Source organism: Protopterus annectens, chromosome 1.part0 (genome assembly GCF_019279795.1).
Source record: "Protopterus annectens isolate FY-2018-M chromosome 1.part0, PAN1.0, whole genome shotgun sequence".
Taxonomy (NCBI): domain Eukaryota; kingdom Metazoa; phylum Chordata; order Ceratodontiformes; family Protopteridae; genus Protopterus; species Protopterus annectens.
In genome coordinates this window covers 921,622,437-921,634,600 of record NC_056725.1, presented here as the reverse complement: position 1 = coordinate 921,634,600, position 12,164 = coordinate 921,622,437, and the positions used below count along the sequence as shown (strand labels likewise).

General features: G+C 41.9%; 1 protein-coding gene across 2 annotated transcripts in view; it reads right to left on the bottom strand.

Moving 5' to 3' along the window:
- The window catches only part of TRMT11 (tRNA methyltransferase 11 homolog), a 587,167-nt gene that overhangs the window by 302,774 nt on the left and 272,229 nt on the right, over positions 1 to 12,164 (bottom strand). The window lies entirely within an intron of this gene.

Sequence of the window (12,164 nt, the reverse complement as noted above, 5' to 3'; positions counted from 1 at the left end):
CCAAGATAAGAATTTTAGATCTGTGGTTGCAGCAGGATCAAAAGGTGGAGCGACCACAGCTTGGAGAACCATAGTATGGTCCCACAGGGGAACAGGATACTTGACCGGGGGGGCGTAACAGAAAAGTCCCTTTAATAAAGGCTTTACATAGCCTGGAGGAGGCTAGAGAGGCAGAATTCTCACCCACACGAAAATGAGAAATGGCAGCCAACTGAACCTTGACAGTAGAAAAACTAGCACTGTGTTGAAAAATATCAGCTAGAAAATCAAGAATGGCAGAGATAGCAGCCGTGAAGGGGTCTAAACACCTTTGAGAGGCCCAAAAGGAAAAAGTTTCCATTTACTGCGATAAACCTTCCTGGTAGTAGACTTATGAGCAGCCACCAAAATAGACCTAACTGAGGAGGATAATCCAGGAGTCCTAGCAATCATGGGAACTGGAGCAGCCAAACTGTGAGCTTCAAACTGTCCAGATTCAGATGAAGAACCCCCGATGGGTGTGAAATCAGATCCTGAATGGGATCCAAGATCCAAGGCGGAGCCAGAAGGTGAGACCAACGGAAGGGAAACCATACCTGGCAAGGCCAAAACAGGGCAATGAGGATCACTTTGTTCCCCAGTCGGCAAGCTTTCTGTAGAAACCTCGGAATAAGAGGTATTGGAGGGTAAGCATACAGAAGACCGGGAGGCCAAGCATGGACTAGAGCATCTCTGGGGGACTCCCCCGGCAGGGGGTTCAGAGTAAAAAACTCACTGCACTTTGTGGTGGAAGGAGATGCAAAGAGATCTCAGCAAGGCTGACCCCACTCGAGGAAGATCTGCTCTGCTGCTGAAAGATTCAGAGACAACTCGTAAGGCATCAGAATAGTCCGACTTAACCTGTCCGCTAGAATGCTGGATCATCCCGGAATGTGTATTGCAATGAGAAAACAACTGGTGGAGATAGTCTATTCCCACACTCTCATGGCCTCGCGACAAAGGGGGTAAGATCTGGTCCATCCCTGTTTGTTGATATACCAGACCACTGACATGTTGTCTGACTGAATTGCAATAGTTCCCAGAGGAAGAAAGGCATAAAGGGTCTGCAACGATAAAAGGACCGCCCTCATCTCTAGAAAGTTTATGTGCAAGCTGGTCTCTACAGGGGACCACAGGCCTTGGACTGTCCTGCCCGAACAAGGCCCTTCCCACCCGAGTTGCGAAGCATCCATGGTCACTATGGCTTGGGCAGGGGCTGGAACAAAGGGTCGTCCCTCCAAAATGTCCGGAGAACACATCCACCATATGAGGGATCACCGACAGATACAACTGAGTTGAACTGGATACAACAATGGAAGTTCCAACAGGGACCATTGTACAGCTAGTGTCCAATGTAGAATTCTCATATGTAACCAGGCACATGGGAGAAGTGTTATGGTCGCTGCCATTGAACCTAAGGCCCTCAACACTGATTCCGCTGTTGGAAGATGAGAATGGTAGATTAGAGAGACATGCATCCTCAGGTTTTGTACTCTCTCCGAGGTCAGGAAGATTTTGCACTGTAATGTATCTATCCTTGCACCATCACCTGGACAGGATCTAGGAGTGATTTGGATGCACTGACTGTGATTTATTTTATTTTATTTTACATTTGTTGACCGGGCTAGTCTAGCTGGATACATGTCCATTTTCAGTAGAGGCCCGGGGAGAAAAGCTCCAAAAATAAAATAATACATACATTAAAAAGTAATAGCAGATAAAACTTACAAAAAACTAAAAAAGCAGTTCTTACAAAATTTTTTTTTTTTATATAAAATACATTAGTCTTAGCAAGGATAGAATTAGCAGTAAGCATGAATGGGTATCGTACATGAGATACAATATCGATGTATACATACATTTTATCTATAATAACATGGTATTTTGATTCTTAAGGTAAAAATGATAGAGTTAGGAGTAGTTGTTAGTTTAAAAGGAGAAAAGTTAGTCAGGGTTAGTACAGGAGCATAGCCAGTGTGTCTTAAGAAATAGCTTTAGATTCTTTTTAAAGAGTGAAAGAGAAATTTGTGTTGTGAGTTCAGTGGGTAGTAAGTTCCATAGCTTTCCTATAGAGTTAGAATACAGGGAGTCACCTGATGAGTGATTGGATTTTGAAGTATTGATCAACAGTTTATCTGAGGAGCATAGGTTCTTCTTATTATTATAAGGTGTAATGATGGAAGAGAGTATAGGAGTGTTGGTGGGTTTATACAGGGCATTGTGGACTATGGGTAGCTGTATAAAGTGAAGCTGGTTCTGAAATTCTAGCCAGTCTAGTTGTTTTAGATTCAGAGAGTGATGAGTTCTGAAAGGAATGCCTATGGCAAATCTAGCAATATTATTATAGGATTTGGCCAGTTTGTTGAGGTTGTTTTTAGAAAGGTTAGTATATATAGGGGAGGCATAGAACAGAGTTGAGATTAAGTGGGTTCTGGCTGTAACAGTCCTAGCTACTGGAGTTAGAAAGGGCTTAATTCTGTAAAGGCATCCCAGTTTTTTGTTCACTGATTTTATTGTGTTGTTTATATGGGTATCAAAGTTGAGGTTGTTGTCAATTGTTATTCCTAAGAGTTTAGTGGTTGGGTCGGGAGAAATGATAGTGCCATCATTTGATAGAAGTGTGAGATGGATAGGAGTGGATTTTCGGGTAGGTGTGAAAAGTAACAGTTTAGTTTTTTGGGGGTTAAGGAGGAGGCAGCGGTTTGAAAACCATTGTTCTACAGTATTGAAAGCTTTTTGGGTAAGAGATTTAAGTTTAGTTTCAGAGGTGGCTGTACAGATAAAAGTAGAGTCATCTGCTTATTGAATGCAGGTGGTGTGTGGTGATCCCCAAAAGCAGGGCAAGGATTAAAAAATAATCCCTGGTTTGAGAGAGTAGATGCCTGGTGAGAGCAGTGAGGAGCCAATCGTCCAGGTACAGATAGACCTGAATCCTCTGAAGTCTCAGGTGAGTTGCTACCACTGCCATCACTTTGGTGAACACCCTGGGGGCTGTGATAAGACCAAAGGGTAGTGCTCAAAATTGGTAATAATTCACTCCTAGCCAGAAGCGAAGGAACCTCCTGGAGCTTCTGTTCATTTTTATGTGATAGTAAGCATCCTGGAAGTCTAACAAGCACATCCAGTCACTCTCTTGCAGGTACGGCATGATGGACTGTAGTGTGACCATACAGAACTTTTCTTTGGCAACTGACAGGTTCAGGGTAGATAGGTCCAGAATGGGCCTTAAGTCCCCCGTTTTCTTAGGCACTAAAAAGAACCTGGAGTAGAAGCCCGATCCAGACTGATCTAGAGGGACTGTTTCAATGGTTCATTGTTCTAGCAGCTTGGAAATTTCCTGTGCTGCTGCCTCCCTTTGCATGGGTGGCACATCTGGGAGGTGTTTGGGAGATTTGGGAAGACCCACAAAGGGGATAGAGTATCCTCTGGATATGATCTGAAGCACCCAGCGGTCTGAGGTTATGGACTCCCACGCCACCAGGTGCAAGGACAATCGTCCCCAGACTGCCTCCAGAGTAGAGCAGTCAGGCCACCCCTCAGGGTTGCTACCCAGGTCTGTCCGAGAAAGGTTCTCGAGACCCAAAGTTTCTCGGGCCCCCTCTGCCTCTGGGCCGGCATCCATTCTGTCCCCCTCTGCCTCTGGGGGAAGAAGAAGAGCTCTGAGTGTCCCGGGAATATTGTGACTTCTGGAACCATATCTTCTTTTGCCCTCTCTGATTCCAAGAAAAGGACCTTTGAGGGTTCGCGAAGCATATCCCGACTGCAGACAGTGTCTTCCCGTCCTTCTCACTCTGGACTAAAGTCTCTCTGATGGTTTTAACAAAAAGAGTAGAGCCGTCATAAAGGGTATTGGCAAAGGACACCTTGAAAGGTTCTGAGAATTGACATAGTCTGAGCCAGGCATTGCACCTCATGGACACACCGGACAGAGCTGCCCTAGCTGCTCCTTCAGTAGCATGAGAAAGGAGTCGCATGGATGTGTTGGAGACTGCCTTCAAAGTGGCCATCTTCACAGAGAACGAGTCCCTGTCCTCCTGTGACATGGAGTTAGGGGGAGACTCCGCCAGCTCCTTGACAAGGTCACGCTGGAGTCTCGTGACGTGGTCCAGGTAGTTCAGCACCCTAATAGAAAAGGCAGCTGAAGCGTAAACCCGCTTCCCTAAGTGGTCCATCATCTGCAACTCTCGGTCAGGAGGATGAACCGAGGAACTCTCCTGGTCTAGTTCCTTCTTTTTGGCTGCCGCTACCACCATGGCGGCTACGGGAGAGCCCTTGTTCCATGCTGGCCTATCCGAAGGTGGACTCAAGATCTTGTCAGGCCTTTTGGGAATTGGTTCCATGGTGTCTGGCTCCTTCCATACCCATGAGGTAACCAGGTCCACCAAAGGATCTGTGGGAGTGGACACCCAGGAAGTAGATGGGCCCATGCCGAAAGCCTCCAGGAACATGGACTCGTCAGAAGAAAGTTTGGGGGCAGACCAACCTCCCCATTGGGGAAGGATTTCCATGATGTCTCCAAAGAAGACATCCTCGAGAGGTGACCTGGGGGAGCCTTCCCCATCATCCAAGTCCGCATCCCTAGTGAGGGACTCGGGGGAGTCCAAGTGTCTCCTCTTACACGTACGCTTATGAGGCAAATCTACGGTGGGGCTCTCCAGGGGGAACTCGCAAGCCACTAGTTCCTCAGGAGGAACCGTCTGGGGCTCCTCAAGCACAGGTTGTCCCTCTAGTAAAATTATGGGAATTGTAGAAACAGTCGAGGGGGTCAGGGCGGAGTCCGAGGGGACAGTCAGAGGTCTCAAGCCAGCAGACAGTACCCTTTCTACCACACTGAATGCCGAGGGAGAATGAACCTCCCGTGGAACCAATAAGGAAGCCGGTCTCCCTGGGTCCAAAGAGATAATCTGCGCCGGGACCGAAGTGGATGGAGGTCGGAGGGAGGGAACTTGGCCCAACAAAGGAGGAGCCGATGAAAAAAGTTTCACTCCCTCGGATCCGACACCCAAGCTCTGGCTCCAAGAGTGGCTCAGATCCAAGCTAGTCAGATCAGACATGCTCCAGGCAGCTGTCGGCATCAAGGAAGCAGGTACCATCGGCACTGACCCACTGACTAAAGCCATCCTCAGATCCGAGTACTCCGAACCCGGTGGACGGATTGGAAAAGAAGAAATCGGTTGAAAGAAAGAAAGCGAGCTCCCCCCTCCTGAGGGAGTGGGGGCTGGCAAGACTCCCATCTGGATAGAGTACGAATGAACCTCCTTGTCATTTTATTCATGTCGACTTCCAATAAGGACTGAGTGGACCTCGATGAGGTCATGGACTCCAACCTTATGGGTCGGGGCACCAAGGCCCTAGATAAAGAGTGTGTCTCCTCTGGCTCCGGGGAAAACCTCGGAGATTGGAGCAGAGGGGAGTCACAGATCCTATAGGTCTTAACAGGTGAAGGGAAGACCGGAGACCTCTTGCGTTTCTCTGTTCTAGGTTTTGGCTCGTTCTTTTCTTTGCCCCTTTTCCGCTCCACTTCCACAGGCTTTGAAATGGGAGGTTGAGTCCCAGTCTGGGAGGGAGGAGAAGCAAGGGCAAGATAAGAAGGACAGGTGTTCACAGCAGCCACTGTGACCAAAGCTGAGGATGAGGCAACTGCCTCAGAAGTGGGAAGAAGGCCTTTCAGGGCCAACTTAGCCTTCCTGTCCTTGATTGCACACGGGTTAAAACCCGCGCATATAGAGCAGTCTGTACTAAGGTGGGCCACACCCAAGCACATTACACAAAGATTGTGGCCATCCGCTGGGGACAACTTATGGCCACACTCAGTGCACCTTTTAAACACCAGCTTATTAGCCATAATATCAGTGGAAAAACAACAAGAAAAAAGTATTTTTTTCCTCACTGAAAAACACCATTCAAAACACACACACAAAACACACTGAGGGGGAGGGGAAGCCAATACATTCACAAACTACGCTAAAACTAAGCTAAACAACACTAAAGATTGAACACTTGATGCACCAAGTGAGGGGAGGAGAAAGGGGAACCTACACTATCGCTATCCTAAATTTAGTAGAGAAAAAAGACTCGAAAGAGTTTACTACCCACTTACTACTTGGAGCTCTGGAGATCACGATGCTTCAGCTATCCGCGGCAAATGTGATCTCGGGGTTGGAAGGTAGTGTTTGTGTATTATGGGTAAGGGCAGGATCTTGGAGCTCGAAGCAGATGCTAGTAAGATTGTTGGCTCGGATCCGATACGGATCTGGTATCCCACAGGTTGAAGACCAAATGAAGTAAACTACTTCAGATCATTCTGTTTTCTTCACGTTTTCCAATACTTTGTCTATGCCACTAACAGTCTTATATCCCTGTACAGATTCATTTCCACATCAATCCTCTTCCTCAAAATCACTTAACTGACTGCAGTCAAAAGAAAATTTGTATTACTACCACATTTTCTACAAACAATAATGCAGTCTGTTGCTGTGTGTATGGTTTTATCAGATTATCCATGTCTTTTTTTAGACAAGATCATATTAGACATTCTTTTGACCCCCAATGAAACCATGTCATGGGCTGACCCCAGTACCTAAGCTTTCCTTCTTTTCCATTTGGAACAAAAACACTAGGCAGATGTAACACATTTCCATCTGAATAATTCAGACAAACATTTCATCCTCTTCATTCCATAACTTCCATAACTTCCATTCATCCAGTTTTTCTTAACTAAAAACTTTTTTGATTTTACATTTTCAGAAAAATACAGTCTTAATTAATTTTCAGTCATTTCGAATGTGCTGAACTGAACAATAACCTTTTAAACACAATATGACTTCCCTTAATTACACATCTATTATACGGCTTGCAAAAGGATTTAGAATCAAATACACCACTAACTTTTCTGCTAATTTAAGTGTCCCAAACATTAATTTGCAGAACATCTTGTTCTCAATACGAATAAATGCTCTGACATATTCTACCTTGAACCCAAGTGGAAGAATGACTTTGTGCCAAAGTGTTTGTTTGCAGTCACACCATCTTTTGGTTAAATCAGTAAGACAGGCTACGATTTTGTAGTCTTTCTTCAAGCACAAATATTTGGTTTACCAACAAGCACAACCTCATACATTTTATTGCTATTAGAAATAACTACATTGTTTTTTTTTTTTGGAAGATCAGTACTCTTTTCCTGCTGAGAAGGATAAACAGTATTCCCCTGCGAATTCTTGCATGCCACCTCCTTCAGTGTCATGCTTGTCAGCTACACGCATCTTCACTATGTGTCAGCGTGAAAACATTTATCAAATTGCCACGAACCAGGAAAGCTTAACCTCTTTATTTGGTTCAGCTTTAAATGAAGCAGAATCTTTTCAACTATTTCTCTGTGTATTATAATGAAAGATGAATGTGGTAATCCACTGCCCATAATATTTATATAATTCAGAGAAGTATCACCATCAAGCTGAGGTACAGCATTTTCAACAGAAACATTTAATGCTTCTTTCACCTTTGATCTCCCTTCTTCCTCCTCTGCTACTTCCCCTTTCTTCTAACAAACCTCTAGCCTTCCTACAGCAAAAGAGTACGGGAATTCCTTTGTTGCCCCTGATAAAGTTCTCCTGCTCAGTATAAATACCACTGTCAGATGGCATCCCCTGTACAGATTCTGTTGGCCTAGTGGGACGAACCTGGTCAACAAAGGCATAAACAAACAACACAATATATAAAAAATAGACAAGCAGCACTTTTCACAGAAAATCTACAATTTAAAGGGGGACTAATAGTGCTAAGTAGCTTTTTCTGCATTAGGCAAAAGCAGGAAGAGAGCTGCATATGCTAGAAAAGGAAGTCACTTTATTCTTTTCTTACCAGGGACAATACATCCCTGCATTAATCTACAAAGAGCAATGATAAAGATTTATGTTCAAGAGAGTTTGAGGTTCTATCTTTTTTTTTTTTTTTTACCTGGAGCAATATACAGGTATAGGAAAGGGATTTTCAAACTGTAATAGTAGTAGTAGTGTTCCTCCATTCAGGGGTTAGATATTGGGATATTTTACAATAACACTGTTGAATGGAGCTAATTTTAACTTTTAAATTTATCTGGAATGAAAAATTTAAAGAGGAGTAGATTAAGACACTAAGGTATTTAATGGACATGCCCTACAGTCTGGTTACTGACAAAGATGGGGCATGGAAGTGGTGGTAACAAGCCATTTAGTTTACACAGTGTTCCAAATGGCATCGTTTTTCTTTGTCTTTTATCAAATCCTTACAGACCAATGGACCCATTCGTTCCCAACTTCCTGTGCGAGACAGGACAAGTCATCATTAAGGCAGTCATCATAGTCTGACTTTTTTCTTTGCTTGCCACATAACTCTGCACACATTAGGTAATGCAGTGAAGTAGTCATGCATTGGGCTAACCAGAGGCCATCCCCTCACATCCACAAAGTGTGTTCCCTCTAAGCAGCCCTGTTCCTTCCCACAAAGCATGTGTGGTGGTTCCCACAGTCTCCACCAGAGAAATCTCATTGATTCCGTGTACCACTCAGTACATATAACCCTCCCCCCTCCCAGAAGAAGCCAGTGAGTCACACTCCTTTGCTCCTTTTTCTCCCTGTCTGGCTCCTCCACTGTTATGGCCACTAACTAATTCATGGCTACTTGGGCAGCAATTGGGGCTCCACTCCCCTATATAATGCACAGCATTTTGGTTTTGTTTGCATTCAGATTCAACTATGTTTATCCATTAAACATGGCTGTAGTTGGGGAAGGGTGGTTTGAAGTTTTTTAAACTTTATTAACAGTTATGTTCTGATGAAGACTAGTATGGTCGAAAGTGCTTAACATTTATTAATTTGTTTCATCCTCCACTGGTATTTTTTAATCAATTTTTTACTTCTAGGCAGACAACTTTGCAGTACACACTATATGACTAGGTGGTATGGTCCCCCAAGATATCACCTGTTTTCAAAAATGCATAAAAGGACATAAAATTTGAGGTTATTGCCAGTTGCAGAATGAGAACTATGATATGCAGTGTCAACATTAGTATCACTAAAATGATCCCTGTGTGCTGAACAATATTCATATGTTGATACAAGTGTTCCAAATGTGGTTTGAGAAAAGGATTTCACTTCAAAATACAGATAAGGATGCATCTCTATTCCTATGGAGGAAGTTAACAGACTACATTCATAATGAAAATCAACTTGTGCTCTAATTTACCAAGAGAAAGACACACCTTAGATTCATACATCTTCTGTTATTAAGCACTTTTATTCTATGCCATTAATAAGGACTTCCTCAGAGCAAAATAATTTCATAAAAACTAAGTTTACTTTTATAAGAACAAATGATCAAGCCAAAAAGAGAGAAAAAAATGGTAAAATGCCACCAGTAACAGAAGCACCAAGCCAAACTGATTCAAAACAGGAGGCTTTATTGTACACACAAAAGCACACAGGCAGAAAAAAACACAAACACTTTCAAATCTTTGCAATTTTGTAAAAAAATCATCAGATGCAAACCCATTTTAGTGACTTTTAGATATATCTGATTTTAGATTGTTTAACTTGTTTTTAACAATACTGAAACAATATTCATTTTATGGTTTTATGGCTACTCAGCTATTACATAAGGTGGTTTACTTAATGGGATGATTAGAGTGTGAAATAACTGTATAGTTGAATTTTAATATTTGATTAGTGCTGTTTGGTTATTGGATATCTTAAACTGATGAGACTATAAAAGTAGTTATTAATCACATGAATGAGTCTGAATGAGTTTCCTGCTTTGGATCAGTTTGGCTTGGTGCTTCTGTTTGTAAGAACAAATGAACCATTTGACTAAAATGCCAAGGTGGATGTGGGAAAACACACTGGCCTATATGGAACTATTGTGACAATAGATTAAAAAGTATTTTAAACATGACCGCTAAATTATGAATATGTCCTGAATGTTAAACTATTAATTTTGATAACTTTAACACAGATGAATCTTATTCTGATTCTGTGGTGAAATAAGACTTTTTTTATATATTAATGTTTCATTTAATCACATTACTTGATGTTTTAAGCTCATAATATTTGTTCTTATTTAAGTACAGCTTTTCCTTTTCTGAAAACCTTTTACTCTGTGGATGTCCTTATTGATGGTACAGGATGAAAGACATAACTAATAAAATGTGCGTCAATTTAAGATTTTTTTTCTTGGTACTGGTAGACATTGTTTGGTATTTTTTATATAAAGCACTTAATAATAAAAGGTGTGTGAACTAAAGGGTTGTCTTTTTCTTGGTATTGCCAGACACTTTTTGGTATTTTTTGATATTGATTTGCATTTTTTCCAATGACTTGAGTAAATAGTTTGGATGGTTCTAAGTATTGTTACATTCCTATGAAGTAACTGAGATGAGACCTTTAGTGATACATGCAGTAGAGGATAGACAGTGACATAGCAGCAATATAAATGCATATATCATATATATAGCATGAATACATGCATGGTATAAACAACACAGTTAAGGTACACAGCTGAAGAAGGTGCCATATTAAAAGAATTCACATGCAAAATAATTAAATTAACAACACAGGCAAAAACTGTTAACTATAAAGCAACATCTAGTATGAAAGTGACATTGACTCAGCAATTAACATGCATCCCTTAAACATTTAGAACTGTATGCCAAAGCAAGGTGGGACAACTAGGTACTTCTGAATACAGAGTGGTATTCATTTATATAGTTTTAGAAAAAAAAAATGCTCTCACTGTCAGACCAGTTTGCCCTTTGCAAAGTTAGTCTATTGTTCTGTAGTGGTTTAAGGGGACATGTACTGGATCTTACAAGAAGGTGGTTTATTAGGGGTGGATAATAAGACAATCTTGTTGTATGGTGTTAAAGAGAAGGGCAAAACAAAAGATAACGGGAAGCCACCTCACATTCTTTAAAGAAATACACTGGTGTTTGCAGATTTTACAGTTCACAGTTGTTCGCAGAAGATGCATGTTGTTTCTGGAATTCAAAGTGGCTGTACTTCAAAAGTCAGTCCTATAAAGATCAAAAACAAAGCAGATAACATTTTGGATACATATGATCAATAACTGAAGGAACTGGACTGGGATTCAGACAGATTGCATGTAGCTGCATGGGAATGTTGTAATGAAGTCCAAGCACATACGCCAGAATGTGATTCAGAAACCTAGGCACACTAAATCTTAACAGCTTGCAGCTCACAGACAGCTATGTTTGCGACCATCTTCTGGCCAAACAGGCACATCAGAAAAATAAATGTGGGCTTGCATTGCAGTTCTAAGTTACAAACATGGCTTAGCATTGAAGTACAACTTTAAACAGGAGCTGCGTAAAGTTACCAACAACCTACACTTTCTTCTGTCTATTCTTCCTGGGGTAAGTATGTAGACCACTCATAACTGAGAACTACTGAGTTATCTCCTCTTTCTGCTCTTCGCCATTAAAAGATCAATTTGTCTCTTTTCTTTAATTTTTATATATTGGAACAAATGTGACAATCACCACACAAGGTGAAGCTAGCATCAGAAACGAAAAACAAAGGTTTAGATGATGAGGACGTTTCAGGAAGGGAGCTTTGTGGACAATACTTTACCCCATGCCTACAGTCTTAATAGGAAATTAAGCCTTATGCCACTTAAGCCTTGATCAAGGTGACCCAACAGAGTGCCAAACATCTGACATCTTGCCTTAGGAAATAAGGGATCGCCTATCTTATGGCCTGATATAAACTGAAGGAATCCTGCTGGCAGCGCACATGAAAGTCTTAACAGCATCAGTTTGATTTAAACACAACTTTTCTTTGCACCACTCCAGTGTAAAACTGGAAAATATTAACCTGATGCTAAAGCATAAAACAATCTGCCGAACTTCAAAGTAATGGTAAGAATGCACATCAGCAGCATTTACAGAGAGTCTAAGGAGCTGCAGCTCGCATAACATACCTACTTCACATTACAAAAAAATTAAAGTTGATTAACAGGATGAATATGCATGGAGAAAATGTTCCGTGAAGCCCTGCATATTACACCTTGAGACTCAACGAGGCACAGATAAATAAGGGACAATAAGGAAGATCTGTCATCCTTATAAGACTGAAGTCTTCAATTGTACATAGTGG